General features: G+C 47.9%; 1 long non-coding RNA gene across 1 annotated transcript; it reads left to right on the top strand.

Annotated features, from left to right (window-relative positions):
* Positions 1-7730: 7730 nt before the first annotated feature.
* On the top strand, positions 7731-9041 carry LOC143274498 (uncharacterized). The gene is made up of 3 exons (XR_013053115.1): positions 7731-7819; positions 8473-8544; positions 8810-9041. It is a non-coding gene; the product is annotated as an uncharacterized LOC143274498 (long non-coding RNA).
* Positions 9042-14609: the final 5568 nt, after the last annotated feature.

Genomic DNA, 14609 nt, shown 5'->3' with positions numbered 1-14609 from the left:
GGGCATGAGCTCCAGGCCCTTTGGCTTTGGGCTTGTGGTGAGGCTGCATATCTTGGTGGTGGAACAAACCCATTCACCTCATGGCAAGAGAACAAAAGAGGAGAGACCTGGTTCCCAACATGCCTCTGGCTGTGGCCCGCCCAGCTAAAGCACGAAATCTGGCGAGGGACGCTGAGGTTAAACAGCACTCTAGACACCCAGTTTCAGTTCGTCAGGGAAGCAGCTCTCTTCATTCGTACCAACACGGGCTTATATACCCCTCTAACAGCAGGGGTCAAGGAATGGTTACTCTGTATCTGGAGGCAAGCCTGACACTTTTTTCCAAACAGGAAAAACCACAGGGGAACTGATCCCCAGCACCCTCCGAAACCCAACTGCACATTTTTCACATAAACAACTTAACTGGGACAGGACAAAAAAGGGCATTTAAAATTAAGGCAGCAAACTTACTGCTACAGACAGCCTCTCTAAGGAACTCTGTCTCAGCCGTCTTATTTCTCAGAACTAGTTCTTCTGTAGCCCAGGCTGGACGGGGATCTTGCTACATAGTCAAGGATAACATTGATTTCTGATCTTTTACGTCCACTACCTCCGTGCTGGCATTACAGGTGTCTACTGCCACACCCAGTTTTTATTTGGTGCTAGGGATCAAACCCAGGGCTTTATGCATTCTAGGCAAGCAATCTACTAAATACTGAGCTCATACCTGCTCCTTTATTGGTTTTTTTTTTGGGGGGGGGAGGTCATTATCTCACATAGACTTGCTATATAGCTGAGGATAGCTTTGAACTTATCCTGTGCCTTTTCCTCCCAAATGCAGCGATTACAAGGCTCCCACATCAGGCCTGCCTCAATCCCTACCTCTTTTGTTTTCTTTAATTTGTTATTTTGTATGTGTATGAGTAACTGAAGGTGTGCTTGTGCCGTGGAGAAAAAGGACAACTTTCAGGAGTCAAGTCCCTCCTTCACCTGTGAGTTCCAGGGACTGCACTCAACTTGTCCAGCTTCCATGGTAGTCACTCTGACCACTGAGCCATCTCCCCGCCTTGCTCGCCCTAGTCCTTGTTTGTATGTTTGTTTATTGAGACAGGGTTTATCTGCACAGCTCTAGATGTCCTGGAACTCATTCTGTAGACCAGGCTGGCCTCGAACTCAGAGATCTGCCTGCCTCTGCCTCCTGAGAGCTGCAATCAAAGCCTTGTACCACCACCACCACGCCACTGCAGGCCCTAGTCTTCGTGGCCTTTCTATTTCCCAACAGGGCCACCCTGGGAACCAAACTTTGAAACATATGGGCCTTTTGGGGGGATATTCAAGATGCACACTCCAGCAGGTCACAGGTTCTTGCTGTTCTATGAGGTGCTCCGGCCCTGTTCTGCCTACCTCAGGATTTAACGAGTAAGAAAAACATCCACAGTGTGCTGTTTGCTTAAGCTGCTGTTAATTGGGCATTCTGTTGACTGCAGCTGAATGCATTCCTGCCAGATAGAGTCATAGGGCCAGCTAGGAGCCCAGGCAAAGCTAAACCCAGGTTTTCACCCTCGAAGTCTGGAATCTTTCAAGGGCAGCAGTGGTTCTAAGGGTGGTCCCAGGCAGGAAGCATCAACACTACCTGGGAAGTTACCTCAGTGTTTGGGACTCTCCACCCCAGGGGCTTGGGCGTGGGACCTAGCACCCCGGTCTAAGGGGCCCTGCAGGTGAGTGCAGCACCTGAAGACTGAGGGCCACCGTCTCCAGCTGCGCTCTGCACTGTGGGCTTCTGCATCAGCTGTGGCGGCAGCATCTAGCATCCTGAAACTGCCACATCTCAGAGCCACTGCAGACCTCCCGACTCTGAATCCGAATTTTTAGGAGATCCATGGGCCACATGCACACTCACTGGACCACAGTAATTTGTTTGTTTTTGTTTGAGACAGGGTTTCTCTGTATAGCCCTGGCTATCCTGGAACTCTGTAGACCAGGCTGGCCTCGAACTCACAGAGATCTGCCTGCCTCTGCCTCCTGAGTGCTGGGATTAAAGGCGTGTACCAGTACTGCCAAGCTTTCCCCTCCCCCCTTTCAAGACAGGGTTTTGTGTAGCCCAGGCTGGCCTTCAACTCACTATGTAGCTGAGGATGACCTTGAGCTCCTGGGACTCCCACCCAATGTAGGGATATAGGTATGTGTCACTTTGCCTGACTATGACTATTTAAGAAGTTGGTTTTGTAAAAAATTTATTTTCTTTTCATTTATGTGTCTGTGTGGTCCTGTTGGTTCCAGAAGAGGGCATTGGATTCCCTGGAGCTTGGCTTACAAACCAATCAGGATACATGATGTGGGTGCTAGGAACCAAACTCAGGTCCTCCACAAGAGCAGCAAGCTCTCTTAAACACTGAGCCGTTTCTCCAGCCTCCAAGAAGTTATTTATTAATTTTTTTAATGTAGCAAAACCCAGATTGATGGCACATGATGGCCAGTCCCACAAGTTGTCCTCTGTCCTCCATGTGCATACCATGGCACATTCATTTACATACAAACACACACAAAATAAATAAATGTAGTTAAAAAAAAAAAAAAGAAAAAGAAAAGCCAGGCACGCCTTTAATCCCAGCACTTGGGAGGCAGAGGCAGGTGGATCTCTGTGAATTTAAGGCCAGCCTGGTCTACAGAATGAGTTCTAGGACAGCCAGGGTTGTTACACAGACAAACCCTCTTGAAAAAACAAAAGAGAGAGAGCGGTATTGGAGAGATGGTTTAGTGGTTAAGAAGGATTACTGATCTTGGAAAGGACCCCAGTTCCTTCTCAGCACCCCTGTTGGGTGTCTCACAACTGCCTCTAACTCTAGCTCTAGACAATCTTTTTTTTTTTTTTTTTTTGAGACAGGGTTTCTCTGTGTAGCTTTGCGCCTTTCCTGGAACTCACTCGGTAGCCCAGGCTGGCCTCGAAATCACAGAGATCCGCCTCTGCCTCTGCCTCCCGAGTGCTGGGATTAAAGGCATGCGCCACCACCGCCTGGCCCAGCTCTAGACAATCTTAACCCCTCTCTGCCAACTTAGGTACCAGGACACATGCGCACAGATACATACATGCAAACACATTCACTAAAACGCTCGCGCATTTAAAACATCACACACACAAAATAAATAAACAAACAAATAAATAACTAAATATTTTTATATTAAAAAAGGAAGAAAAACCCGCTTGGCTTGATGGTTCACAACATTAATCCCAGCATTTGGAAGGCAGAGGCAGGTGGATCTCTGTGAGTTTGAGGCCAGCCTGGTCTACAGAGTGAGTTCCAGGACAGCCAGAGCTACATAATGAGACCCTGTCTCAGAATAAACAAGAATTGTATAATTTTACCTTGTTCACACTTTTTTTGTTTGGTTTTTGATTTTTTTCAAGACAGGGTTTCTCTATGTCGTCCTGGCTGTCCTGAAACTGGTCCTGTAGACCAGGCTGGCCTCAAACACACAGAGATCTCTGCCTGCATCTGCCTTCCTAGTGCTGGGATTAAAGGCATGAACTACCACTGCCCAGTAAATTTTCAAAATTCTTTAGTTGTATCCGATGAACAAGTAGCTTTCGGGGGGCTGGTGCCGTTTCCGTCATTCCCTGCCTGGCCTTTGTGTAGAGGGAGGATGGATCTGTCTGCTCTGGTGCAGCCAGCTTGCATCCTGCTGTTGATTCATTGGAGGGGCAGTGACAGCGTGCTACAGCTGGACCGACTCAGAGATCATTTATTAATTAGGCCTTCCAGCCCTGCCCCCAGTGTTCGTTCACACAGGAAATGATGTCATACTACATCCCAAGGAAAGCAGGGATGCCCTGGATGGGCTGCTAGAGGCAGCAGCCATGTAGGTGAGGGGTCCCAGTGTCACTCAGGAGCCCAGTTCACCTTGTCATTGTGAAAAGAAAAGGAACTTTTTTTTTTTTTTTTTTTCCTGGACAGGATGTCATGTAGCCTAGGCTGTTTAACCTCCTGATCCTCCTGCCTCCTCCTCCCAAGTGCTGTGATTACAGTACTGTGCCCACCACGCCCAGCTATCGTGGAGATCAGTAGCTACAGTCGGCCTTCCCAGTGATGTAGCTACTTACCTACGCTGCCTGAGACTTTAGCTGTTGACCCTGGAGCAGGGCAGGTCTGCCTTGTAGAGACTGTCGCAGTGGCTCTGTAGTTCCTCTGCAGAGTCCCCCGTGAGAGCTGTTACAATCTGCACACTAGTGACCGAGCAAGCCAGCCAGGAGGTTTCCGGGATGGACCAACACCAAACAGCTTGAAACTGATCCCTGGTTGAATCATCCTGTGCTCTCATGAGGACCTGATAAACCAAGCGATCCTGGAAACAGAACCACATGCAGGACTCTGTTGTCTTCTGATGCACAGGTTCATGCTTCTGGAGCGACACACATGTGGCCTGAAGTGTTTTCTACTGTGGAAGCCAAGTGTTCTCACGTGTTAGAACCCAAGTGATTTTAACCTTACATTCCCTCATCTGACAGGCTTCCTCCCCCAGAGCCTTTCTAGAAGTGTCTGGGGATACAGGAAAAAAAAAAAATTTCATGCTCCCTGTTGGCTTTGCACTTGCTAATGTAGAGATGTCTTGTTTTGTTTTATTTTATTTTATTTTTGATTTTTCAAGATAAGTTTTCTCTGTGTAGTTTTGGTGCCTGTCCTGGATCTCGCCCTGTAGACCAGGCTGGCCTCAAACTTATATTTTACTTTTTTAAAGGAAGAAATGAAGCCTTTTGTTTATAGACAACAAGACTAGGGAGGGGTTGGAGAGATAGCTCACCAGTTGAGAGCCCTAGCTTGCAGGACCTGGGTTGGATTCCAGCATCCACACCACAGCTCACTACTGTTTGTAACTCCAGTTCTGGAGGACCCGTCATTGTCTTCCGGCCTCTGAGGACAACCAGGCATTCATATGGTACACTTACATGCATGTAGGCAAAACACTCATGTACATAAAACATAAATCTTGAGAAAAAAAAAAAGGACATGGTCGTAAATAGAGAATCCTGAAGCACACTTTATTCTGTATAAAATAACTTCTCCTAGCCCTTATGTATTACAACCAGGTTAGGGATGTAGCTCAGTGTTCCAGCATTTGCCTGTATGTACAAGGCCCTGAGTTTAGTCTCTGCCACTACCAAAATTAATCCATACATCACAAATATATAAGCATTATAATGACAAAGAGTATTACTGAAGTATGTCTAGAAAATAGAGGAGGGCTGGAGAGATGGCTCGGTGGTTAAGAACACTGGCTGCTCTTCCAGAGGACCTGGATTCTATTCCCAGCACCCATATGGCAGCTCACAACCATTTAACTCCAGTTCCAGGGCCTCCAAGGGTACCAGACATACATGTGTTGCACCCACAAAACTATCCGTACACTAATAAAATAGTTCTTGAAAATGTAGAGAAGACATAGAAGAGCAAGGAAATAAAATGACAACCTGGAGGATTCGTGGTGGCTTTTGGGACTGCATTACTGTCCTCTCTAGTACTTAAGGACTCACACAGTCCTAGCTGGTATTAGACTAACTGTAAATCACAGGTATCGATGCTTGTTCATCAGGACTCAGGGTGACCACCGAGTTGCTGGGAGGAAGACTTCCACTGTGGCTCTGTTTTAAAGACAGCTTTTGTTGTTGTTATTTTGTTTTGTTTTGTTGAAGCAAAGTCTCTTGTAATTCAGTCTGGCCTTCAACTCTGCACATAACTGAGGCTGGCCTTGCAAACGCCATCCTCCTGCCTCTACCTCTCAAGTGCTGGGATTCAAGGCATTTGCCACCATACTTGGTTTGTTTGAAAGAAGACATGATGGGTTCATTTTATGTATATATAAATTTTGTTCTACCAAATGATGTCTTTGTTCCTTCAATTCTCTATAAATGCATGAATAGCTCTGCATGTATAGTTCAAATGTTTACCTGTGCTTCTGACATTGAATCGGGTTGGAAAGTCTTGGGCCATAAGTAGTTTGCAAACTCCTGATGTGCACTAAGTAGCACAGGGCCAGCGTTGCACAAGGTCCCCTGAAGCAGAACATCCCGAGGGCCTCTGTGCTCTTCTGGGATGCATCTCAATCTTACGATAACAGACTCTTCTAGAGACACAACCCCTTATTTTGCAGACCCCTGCACCCCTAATCAGTCTTAAGTGTTCCCCTCCTGGTTCCTCCCGTATCTTGTCCACAGTATCTTGTCCAACCGCCTCGTGAGAGCCTTAATCACACAGTAACATGATGAGTTATTTACAGTCAGGAGAACAATGGGCAGAGGAATTCTCCGGCTGGGATATCTTGCCCATCTTTGCTGTCTTCAGCACTTAACAGGTGTCTACAAATTAGCAGCCTCTCAATAAATGTTTGTTGGAATGAAGGAATGATGAAACTTGATCCACGGACAGGAAATGACCAACCCAAGATCACAAATCTAGTTAGTAACAGCTTTCTGAGAGCAAGATTACCAAGACACATTATTTATTTATTGGTTTTTCGAGACAGGGTTTCTCTGTGTAGTCCTGGCTGTCCTGCGACTCACTTTGTAGACCAAGCTGGCCTCGAACTCACAGAGATCCACCTGTCCCTGCCTCCTGAGTGCTGGGATTAAAGGTGTGGCCATCATGACCAGTTCGACTGTATCTTGAAATACAATTTTGGTGGAAGGATTTTTCACAGAATTAGAACTTTGTGAGATGGGTGTGGTGGCTCGTGCCTGTAATCCCAGCATTTGAGATGCTAAGGCAGGAGGAGTACAGTGAGTTAGAGGCCAGCCTGGGCTACATCGTGACTTGCAGGGCAGCCTAGACCTTAGAATGAGATCCTGTATCAAACAAATAATAAAATAAATAATAAATAAAAATAAAGAACTGCGTTGGCACTGGAGAGATGGCTCGGTGGTTAAGAGCACTTGTTCTTGTAGACGGCCAGGTTCAAGTCTCAGCACCCACATTGCAGGTCACAACTGTCATTAACTCCAGTTCTAAGGAATTGAAAGTGCCCTCTTCTGACCTCTGAGGTCATCAGGAATGTGGTGCACAGACATACATGCAGGCAAAACGCTCCTAAAATAAAACAGTTCTAAAAATGTGTTGTTAGCAGGGGTGGAGGGTGGGGTGGGGTGGGGTGTGTGTGTGTGGGGGGGGGCCGCCTTGTCATTCTAGTAACTCTGAAGGAGGAGGCAGGAGGATCAAGCATTCAAGGCTGTGGTTCTAGAGGGAGTTTGAGGCCAGGCTGTGTGGGCAGCATGTGACTCCCCCTCTCCAAAAAAAAGTTACCGGGTGGTGGTGACACATGCCTTTAATCCCAGCACTCGGGAGGCAGAGGCAGGTGGATCTCCATGAGTTAAATATCATCCTGGTCTACAGAGCTGGACAGCCAGAGAGAGCTACACAGAGAAACCCTGTCTCGAAAAACCAAAAAAAAAAAAAAAAAAAAATTTAAAATTAAAAATTAAAAAAAAAATAAACCATGACCTCTTGGACCTGACTCTACCTTGTAGGAATAGACTAAGTCCATATTTGTGGAAGGAGCTACTGGGCTTCTCACAGTTGGGAAAGGTCCCCAAGGGGATGTAGTTCAGTAGAGTGAATTAATTGTTCTTTCTGGTTTGTTTTGTCAAGGGGTCTCATGTAGCCCATGTGGGTCTTGAACAGCTGTCCCCGCTGCTGCCGCCTCCTGAGTTCTAGAATTATAGGTCCCCATCACCACGCTTAGCTTAGAGACTAGCTGACTGAATTAGAAGGATGCCAAACCTTGGATAAAGGGGGCACTGCCACCGTCCTTGAGGGCATCTGTTGGAGATGTCTGGACTAATCCTCTCTGTCTGGTGAGCACCCTGGCTGGTCCTAGAATGGAGAGGCTCCTTTGGTTTTGCTGAGGTGCGCAGAGTCGGAGTAGGATGTCAGCGTGGGAGAATCCTGGTAGCTGTGGCCTTTGAAGAGGTCAGAGTGACCCAGAACATGTAATCTGGCCAGTGGCCAGGTGGTAGACCTCACTGAGCTCAGCAGAGACTTCCCAGAATACAGATTCCAGAAAATTTGCTCCAAGAATGTGCAGGTGCCCATGCTTGCTGGTTCTTTTCCGGTGGGAGGGCATGGGAGACTGAGGCAGAGGGGACAGCACACAGAGCAGTGTGCTGGCCGGCTGGAAATCCTCGTCACCCACCTTCCAAGTCCTCTTCACCCACCGGCAGACTATTCTGGGTGGCCTGATCGGCTAGAGGGGAACGTGCATAAGGTCTGGGCGGGACCCATAGGTGGGAGTGTACTGGTGAGGGCCCGTGTCAGCCTCAGAGAACAGATGTTGCTTCATTTGGTCACAGTGGATGTGACATGACCTCAGTGGGCAGGGGACAAACAACAGCACCTCATGGATTTCATCACAAACTCTTGCCTAAAATGAGGTTCTGATAGGTGGCCCAGGTTGGCTCTAAACTCACTACGTGGCCTTGGATAACCATGAACTTTGGATCTTCCTTAGGATTGCAGGCAAGCAATCCTGCCCCGTTTTATGCGCTCCAGGGGATTGAACCCAGAGCTCTGTGCATACCAGGCAAGCATGCTGTCAACTGAGCTTCATTCCTAGTCAACATACAGAGAGAGAGAGAGAGAGAGAGAGAGAGAGAGAGAGAGAGAGAGAGAGACAGACAGTCAGACAGACACAGACAGACAGGCAGAGATACAGAGACACTGAGAGACAGAGAGAGAACCCTAGACTTAAGCGATGCTCCTGTCTCAGCCTCCCTATAGCTACGACTATAAGTATATGCCACAACGCGTGAATTGATTGTTAACTTTTCTTCTCCAATCTTCTGCAGGGTTTTACGTCTATGGGGAACAATTTGAGAAAAAAAATGAAGTCAAGCTTCTGGCCCAGGGACATGGCTCAGAAGGTGCTTGCTGTCTGACAACCTAAATTCAATCCCGGGGACCTACATGGTGGAAGAAGAAAAGAATGACTCCTCAGGGTTCTCCTCGGACCTTTCATAAGGTGCCCACATGCTTACGCACAGTAAATAAATGGAATACAACATTTAATAAAATTTAAAAACTAGGCTTTCATTCTTCTGCTTCCTTGTCTGTTAAGAGGTGTCCTTAATTTTTTACCACCAGGATTGATTTGAGATCCCAAGAGGATGTCTTTTTATTATTATTATTATTATTATTATTATTATTATTATTTTGGTTTTTCAAGACAGGGTTTCTCTGTGTAGTTTTGGTGCTTGTCCTGGATCTTGCTCTGTAGACCAGGCTGGCCTTGAACTCACAGAGATCCACCTGGCTCTGCCTCCCGAGTGCTGGGATTAAAGGCAAGTCTTTTAAAAATATTTTTGTGTGTGTCTTGCCTCCATGGGTACCAGGCACATTTTTGGTGCACAGCCATACATTCAGGCATGCATGCACACACACACACACACACACACACACACACACACACACACACAGTCACAAACTGTGGACCATGTGTCCAAAATATGAGTCTAGGGAACATCCCAGATTCAAATCACAACATTCTCCGAGGCAGTTCCAGATGAACTGAACTCTTGTGAAGCTCAGACTCCTCGATCCAACTTCAATGCTGACCCAATGCTCCAAGTGCTTCCTAGACACTGGCTCCGAGGGGTGTCCTGATTGAGAGCCAGAGGTCCCGAGATCTAGAGCGGTTTCCTTACCAGTGTGTGAACTCAAGGAAGTTCCTTATCTTCCTGTGCCCATTTCCTTCTGATGATATATGACAGACACCCTTCCTCAAAGGGCCATCCGGGTAATTAGTACATGTGCAAGTGCACCATGCAGGGTAAAGGGCCCCCATACAAATGGTAGCGGCCCTATGCTCCCTCTCCCGGTAAAACTGGAACCCCTTAGGTGGGGCCCCTTATGAAGCTTAACCCTGCAAGTTTCACTTTTTATTACCTTTTAAACTCGTTATTTAGAGGATGTGAGAGATGGCTCGGCTCAGCAGCTGGGAGCACTTTTGCTCTTACAGAGGACTGAGGTTGGGTTTCCAGCACTGACCTGACAGCTCATAACCACCTAGAACTCCAGTTCCAGGGGAGCCAATGCCATCCGACCTCACGTACGTGCATGCAGGCAAAACACTCATACACAGAAAATAAACCTTAAATACGTTTTTTTAATTCTTACTTTTATGACTTATTATTAGTATGTGTGCACACGCGCATGCGCGTGTGTGTTTATATGTGTGTGAGAGAGAGAGGGAAAAGGAGAGAACACATGTCATGGTACATGTGTGGAAGTCAGAGGACGACAACTTTTGGGAGTTGGTTTTCTCTGTACACTGTGGGTTACAGGGATTTAATTTAGGTTATCACGCTTCCACAACCTTTTCAAATTAGAATGTTTTCAAAAAGAAAGAGCTGGGCAGTGGTGGTGGTGGTGCACAACTTTAATCCCAGCACTCGGGAGGCAGAGCCTGTGAGTTCGAGGCCAGCCTGGTCTACAGAGCAAGATCCAGGACAGGCACTACACAGAGAAACCCTGTCTCGAAAAATTTAAAATAAATAAATAAAAAAGTAAAAACAAAGAAAGAAAAGGTCTGGGGAGATGGCTCAGCAGTTAAGAGCACTTACTAGAAGGCCAGAGGACCCGGGTTCAGTTCCAAGCACCGAAGTCTGGCTGCTTACAACTACCTGTAACTCCAGTTCCAAGGGATCTGGCTCCCTTTTCTGGACTCTATGGGTGCCTGCACTGGCAGGAGCACATATCTGTATATAGATGCATAAGTGCACATAATTTAAAAGATAATGAAGATAAGTTTTAAAGCCACAAATTCTCTGGACAATACACATACAGTAAAACTACCAATGGGTGTGGTGGCGCACGCCTTTAACCCAGCACTCGGGAGGCAGAGGCAGGCAGAGCTCTGAGTTTGAGCAAGTTCCAGGACAGCCAGGGCTACACAGAGAAACCTGGTCTCAGAAAACAAACAATCAAACAGACAGACAGACAGTTTATTAAGAGTGTTAGTTGCAGCCGGGCGTGGTGGCGCACGCCTTTAATCCCAGCACTCGGGAGGCAGAGGCAGGCGGATCTCTGTGAGTTCGAGGCCAGCCTGGGCTACCAAGTGAGCTCCAGGAAAGGCGCAAAGCTACACAGAGAAACCCTGTCTCGGAAAAACCAAAAAAAAAAAAAAAAAAAAGAGTGTTAGTTGCACACCATGCTGGCACGCTGTGGATCTCCAGAAGTTTCTACAGAATTTTATAATGCCTCCCTCCTCCTCCTCCTCCTCCTCCTCCTCCTCCTCCTCCTCCTCCTCCTCCTCCTCCTCCTTCTCTCTCTCTCTCTCTCTCTCTCTCTCTCTCTCTCTCTCTCTCTCTCTCTCCATAGAGAGATCCTTTAAGCAGGGAAGAAAAGTTCAAGTGGCTGCTTTCTGACTCAAGCAGGACAACCCTCCCTCTCTTTTCAGAAGTCATTACTGAAGGAGGACCCCGAGGCACAGAGGTAAAGGGACTGCCATGAGGAAAGATCACTGGGAGACACACAGGAAGGGCCCAGAAAGCCACCCTGCTCAGAAAAGCGGTCATCTGCTCAGCTCTTTGGCCAGCCCTTCAGTTTCTTTTTATTGTTGATGTTTGTTTGTTTGGGTTTTTTGAGACAGGGTTTTTCTGTGTAGCCCTGCCCATCCTGGAACTCACTCTGTAGACCAGGCTGACCTCAAACTCACAGAGATCTGCCTGCCTCTGCCTCCGGAGTGCTGGGATTAAAGGTGTGTGCCACCACTGCCCGGCTCTCTTTCTTTTTTAAAGGGTTATTTTATGTGTATGAATGTTTTGTCTGAATATATATGTGCACCATGTGCATTCCTGGTTCATTAGGAGGTCAGAAGAAGTCGAGAAGGCATCAGATCCTCTGGAATTGGAGTTACAGATGGTCCTGAACTGCTATGTGGGTGCTGGGAACCAAACCCAGGTAATTTGTAAGAACAAGCGCTCTTAGCCACTGAGCCATCTCTCCAGCTCCCGGCACCCCAATCTTAAATGTTTTTGTTACTTTTGGGGAACACTCCCTTGTTTAACATACTGCCGAGGGAATGTGAAGGGAAGGACTGGAGGAGGGTGCATTGTCTTTTGGGTTTTAACTGACCTCCCATGAGGAATGCCCCTTTCTAGGGAGATCTAGAATGTTCACGGCTGGTGGAGACCCTGGATGAAACCCAGGGGCCTCAGTCACCCACCAGCTCCTCGTCTAGTGGCTGTGCTCACTCTTCTCACCATTTCTGCTCGTCACCTCTTGACCTAACCTCCACACGTTCTCCCGAGTTTCTGTCCCTATGTGTCAGATTCATTTACACGAGTCTATTTTTGGGTCCGCGCTTCCTGCACCAGAGCTCTGTCTCACCCACGCTCCAGAGCCCCTGGAGTTATATCACCTCCCGTGGAGCACTCTGAGAACATCACCTTTGAATGGCTGGCCTTCTCTTGTCGTTTGGTTAAAGACATCCCTGTTCTAAGCTTGGGCATTCTGCTCGCTCTCTCTCTCTCTCCCCGGCTTTTTCCACAGCAACCCTTGCCGGTCAGCCAGGACACTTCTATCCGTGCCTTGCAATCTCTCTGACCACAAGGGCTTCTCACGACCAGTACCACCTGCTGCGCCGGTTCCCAGAGGCCTCTCTCTCTCCACCTGGCCTCTGCACTGCCCTCTGGTTGACACAGTTTGGGGTTTGCTCCGGCCAAGAACTGGGAGGGGCTGCCCTGTCTGGGGTGTTGGGTGTTCTGGAAATAGCCTTGGGGGAGGGGCCTGGCTGAGGCTGGTATTAAAGTGCCGGTCCTTGCTCCTAACACCTGGTACTCACCAGTCAGAGGAAGGAGGCATCTTGGCAGAAGTCACTCCTCCCTGCTAGGGAATTTATTCACCTCTCTGGGCTGATGGATGTAGTGCTATGCAAAGCTAACTTTCTTTTTTTGTTTGTTTTTTGAGACAGAGGTTCTCTATGTAGCCCTGGCTGTCCTGGAACTCGCTTTGTAGACTAGGCTGACCTCAAACTCAGAGATCTGCCTGCTTTTGCCTCCTGATTGCTGGAATTAAAGGCGTGTGTCACCACACCTATCACAAGCCTGGGAGTCTATACTTACTTTAACTGGATCTTGCAAAGGAGGGTTTAGGGATTGTTTTTGGCCTGGAAACACTGGGTGGCTCACACTCGGCACCACATACACCGAGAGGCCAAAGGATAAAAGTTTGGTCATCGGGATTAAGGTCAGCAAATGGAGAGGGCTGATGCAGAGCACCAAGGGGTGCAGAAGTAGGAGGTGGAGCCGAGCAGAGGCCAGGTGCACACTGGCTTTCACACAAGTCACCTTCCTCCCTGAGAGGCCAAAGGCATCGGGTTAACGATGACCATGTTGTCTGATCCAGTCACTCTCTGCAAGAGGCTGGCTGCTTTGACTGTGGTGGGAAAAGCTGGCAGACTTCTCATGCCTAAGACAGTCTGAAACTTGGCCCTGACTGCCTGTTTCCTGCCCATTAGCTCTGCAAGCGTTTCTTTTCATCACAGGTGGCTGACTTGTATACTGCTCCTCTGTTGACTATCCGACTAGACAAGGGCTCTTCCATGGAATCAGCCTCCCAGTCCAGTGAGAAGTGAAGTGTATGCTAAAACATCCTGAGGGCAGGCACATCACCTGCTACCTTGCACTGAATGATGGATTTTTGGCAGTTGAACCTGAAGCCAGTTAAAGCCGATGTTCCCAAGACAAGGATCAAACGTGTTTTCTTTGCCTAAGTATTCAAGGTCCCCATATCCTTGCAAACCATGGGCTCATCTCATGGCTCCAAAAGCCCCCAGAAATGAGCAGATTCCAGACTAGCCTCGAAGATACAAAAGGAAGCTCAGTGCTAATGGTAGAGATGGACATCAGTGTTAGGAGAGAGGCTCAGTGCACAGTGCTGCTTAGCTCACGCGCCACACCCCCACCCCACCCTGCCCCACACAAATGTGGTGTGTGTGTGTGTGTGTGTGTGTGTGTGTGTGTGTGTGTGTGTGTATGCCAGCAATGGTGGCACATATCATAATCCCAGCACCACAGAGGCAGAGGCAGGGGGAGCAAGAGTCTGAGGTCAGCCTGGGTTAGTGTAACATAATCTCAAAAAAGAGGGGCTGGTGGCTAAAAATACTCACTCTTGCAGAGGACCTGGGTTTAGTTCCCAGCACCCACATAGTGGCACACAGCCATATGGAACTCAATTCCACAGGACCTAATGCCTTCTTCTTTTGATCTCTGTGGGCAACCAGGCATACACATAGCACACACATACACACACAGAAATATAATAAATACATCTTAAAAAGTGGTGTGCTCGCCTGTCTTAGTGTTCTATTGCTGTGAAGAGACACCACGACCCCAACTCTTAAAGGAAAACATTTCACTGGAGTTGGCTTACAGTCCAGAGGTTTAGTCCGTTATCGTCATGGTGGGAAGCATGGCAGCACACAGGCAGACATGGTGCTGGAGAGGCAGCTGGGAATTCTACATCTGGATCGGCAGGCAGCAGGAGGAGGCAGTGAGCCACGTGACCTGACTTGAACATCTGAAATCTCAAAGCCCCCCCCTCCCCACTTCCTCCCTTCCTCCAAGGCTCCACCTCACACAATGTGCC

This window comes from Peromyscus maniculatus, chromosome 8 (genome assembly GCF_049852395.1).
Source record: "Peromyscus maniculatus bairdii isolate BWxNUB_F1_BW_parent chromosome 8, HU_Pman_BW_mat_3.1, whole genome shotgun sequence".
NCBI lineage: Eukaryota > Metazoa > Chordata > Mammalia > Rodentia > Cricetidae > Peromyscus > Peromyscus maniculatus.
This window is presented reverse-complemented; position numbering and strand designations above follow the sequence as displayed.